Source organism: Schistocerca americana, chromosome 2, assembly GCF_021461395.2.
Source record: "Schistocerca americana isolate TAMUIC-IGC-003095 chromosome 2, iqSchAmer2.1, whole genome shotgun sequence".
Taxonomy (NCBI): Eukaryota; Metazoa; Arthropoda; class Insecta; order Orthoptera; family Acrididae; genus Schistocerca; species Schistocerca americana.
In genome coordinates this window covers 930,943,824-930,947,101 of record NC_060120.1, presented here as the reverse complement: position 1 = coordinate 930,947,101, position 3,278 = coordinate 930,943,824, and the positions used below count along the sequence as shown (strand labels likewise).

Genomic DNA, 3,278 nt, shown 5'->3' with positions numbered 1-3,278 from the left:
ACTGAGCTACCCAAGCACGACACACGCCCCGTCCTCACAGCTTTACTTCTGCCAGTATCTCGTCTCCTACCTTCCAAACTTTACAGAAGCTCTCCTGCGAACATTGCAGAACTAGCACTCCTGAAAGAAAGGATACTGCGGAGACATGGCTTAGCCACAGCCTGGTGGATATTTCCGGAATGAGATTTTCACTCTGCAGCGGAGTGTGCGCTGATATGAAACTTCCTGGCAGATTAAAGCTGTGTGTGGCTAAGCCATGTCTCCGCAATATCCTTTCTATCAGGAGTGCTAGTTCTGCAAGGTTCGCAGGAGAGCTGTAAAGTTTGGAAGGTAGGAGACGAGATTCTCGCAGAAGTAAAGCTGTGGGGATGGGGCGTGAGTCGTGTTTGGGTAGCTCAGTTGGTAGAGCACTTGCCCGTGAAAGGCAAAGGTCCCGAGTTCGAGTCTCGGTCCGGCACACAGTTTTAATCTGCCAGGAAGTTTCATATCAGCGCACACTCCGCTGCAGAGTGAAAATCTCATTCTGGAAACATCCCCCAAGCTGTGGCTAAGCCATGTCTCCGCAATATCCTTTCTTTCAGGAGTGCTAGTTCTGCAAGGTTCGCAGGAGAGCTTCTGTAAAGTTGTTCGCGGGAGAGCTTCTGTAAAGTTTGGAAGGTAGGAGACAAGATACTGGCAGAAGTAAAGCTATGAGGATGGGGCGTGAGTCGTGCTTGGGTAGCTCAGTTGGTAGAGCACTTTCCCGTGAAAGGCAAAGGTCCCAAGTTCGAGTCTCCGTCCGGTACACAGTTTTAATCTGCCAGGAAGTTTCAGGTTACTTCTAGTTCTCTGACAGAAACACCTTTTCCCCAAGGATCGCCATACCGTTTCAGCCAATAATCCGTTATCGCTCCCTAGATGGTGCCGCCGCTCATAAAACTTTCCGCAAGACTCGAGCCGTTCCGCTAATAAGACAGACGACCTCCGGTGCGTCACAAAGGCTAAAACAAGATTAGCGGCCGCGCTCTAAGAAACGAGCATAGACGCTCGGCTCGCTCAGTGCTGTTAGTACAGATACGTCAGCGATACTGCGCGCCTGCGGGTGCCAGGGCGTACGTGCTAGCAGCGGGACAGTGAGTTTGCCTGCTGTACGAGAGCAACACGGCGCAAATGCGAGTGCAAGGCGATTAGTGACACGGAGGCTCATTCCAAAACTGTGGCTGCTGTTAAATTTTCATGAAAGAAGTGCAGGAGTCGTAACAAAACGGTGCATAAACAGGGATGCACGAAGGTGCTGGAAAGGTGCAAATCGTTGGTGCCAGAACCGTGCATGTGAGAGACTGGACGTCGCGAAGGTAATGGAGCAAACTTAGGCGACTCTAGGGTTAGAACTGTGAACAGTAGAGAAATAGAAACTTTTTCTGGGCTGACCAGCTGTTCGAGTGACGCCTTGGTGATGCAATATCGTCGCTGTCTGTGTCGAAAGAAGATGTACAGATTGTGAGCGAGGAAGTGACTATTTTCGCAGCTTTTCGCAGCCAAGAGTGAGCTATCGCCGTTGGCGGGGCACAGCTTCGAGGGTAACCACGGGCGATGGAGGAACACCACGGGAAACCTCGGCGATGGGTGGTGGGTAAGATTTCAGGCCTGCGTGGGGGCTTGCGCAACCTACTGGGCGCCTTCAGAGGCTGCTTCGTGCGCTCGCCCTACAAGGAGATGGACCCTGAGCAGGAGCTCGACTGGGACTACCTGCAGGTGCCCAATATGGACTCGACGCGCTCGCTGCCGGCCGAGCGCTAGCAGCCGATTCCGCTCAGGTGCGGCCGCAGCTGCATTAGCCAAGTGTGCGCCCTCCATATTGTTCCTGCCACTCGACGCGGGTCGGTGTCGCTAGTGGCACGGCCCCATCTTCCTTCCCACTACGCTGTTTTGCTGGGTGGAGACACCACCAGTGAGTCAACGAGTGATGCAGTAGCTTTAGACCAATTTCTGGCTGAAACTGTCCTAACATTATAGATTTTGTGGTATCTCAGGTTTTCTCGGCGTGATTTAGTAATGCTGTACTTCCGATTGCTCATCCGAATAACTGAATCCATTTTGTGCACAACATTTCGACAACAGACCATGCCGTCTTTTTTTCCCCTTCAGTTTATTGACTTTCAGGTCGCGTACATTCGGCCGTCTCAGTAATGGAAGGACGATACGATAGCATATTGAAGACAATTTTCTTGTCAGTTACGATGTAAGGACAACACAACATCCAGTCTCTGAGCGGAGAAAATCTCTGATCCAACCAGGGATTGAACCCGGACCCTTTGGTCAGCAAGCTGTCGTGTTAATCGGACAGCTATCGAGGCGGTATCTCTTCTTCATGCGCTGCAGTTGTGCTGTTATGTGTACTCGCTGCCTGGACTACAACTAGACTGTGAACTGTAGTTATTCTCGCGTCGCTATTTATGGCTGAGTTCAATTACCGACGCCTCCCCCCCCCCCCCCCCCCCAAACATGGCCTTTGTTACTCTTTTCATTTCCAGAGCTTGCACTGATATTTTTGAAACGCACATTCTCTCAGCGTTTACAGGCTCTGCCAGACGTCACGTCTGGCGAGATTTTAATAAACTGAGTTCCTGACTCTGAGCTCTCCTCCTCGGTTGATTAGGTTTTTCAACGTCTTTATTTTGACAGACTCATTAATTACGCTGTCCTAGAAACACCAGCGTACTGGATTCCTCGCATTTAATTTCGTGATTGCATTTGAGGCTGGGCTCAGCTACAGTTATTTGCTTCGTTGTTTCAGTCGGATGTATCACAGATTTTTTTTTTTTACCTCTCTTCTCAACTGTCCTAATACTCTGTCACAGAGAATACATTCCACAGTCGCATGGAGTAACGATTCCAGGAAAACCTAGTAGGTTGGAATGGAGGTTATAATTTAACTGTGGTGTACATGTCCACTGCAGTGTACAACTATTAATGGTCGCTTATTTGGCACTTTCAGTCACTCTTGAGGTTGCAGCTGCACGCACGGCCCAACACCAGTGGGGAATATCCACTGGAGTTGGCTGCGTACATTTTCGTCCTCAAGATTGATTGAAAAGGCCAAATATGCGATCATTAACAGGTGTACACTGCAATGGAAATATGAACCAAAGGATTAAATTGAAACATCTGTTGCCGGCCGGTGTGGCCGCGCGGTTCTAGGCGCTCCAGTCTGGAACCGCACGACCGCTACGGTCGCAGGTTCGAATCCTGCCTCGGGCATGCATGTATGTGATGTCCTTAGGTTGGTTCGGTTTAAG

General features: G+C 50.2%; 1 non-coding gene across 1 annotated transcript; it reads left to right on the top strand.

Annotated features, from left to right (window-relative positions):
• The first annotated feature begins 384 nt into the window (after positions 1-384).
• Trnas-uga lies at positions 385-459 on the top strand. Its single transcript has one exon. It is a non-coding gene; the product is annotated as a tRNA-Ser (tRNA).
• The last annotated feature ends 2,819 nt before the right edge of the window (positions 460-3,278 follow it).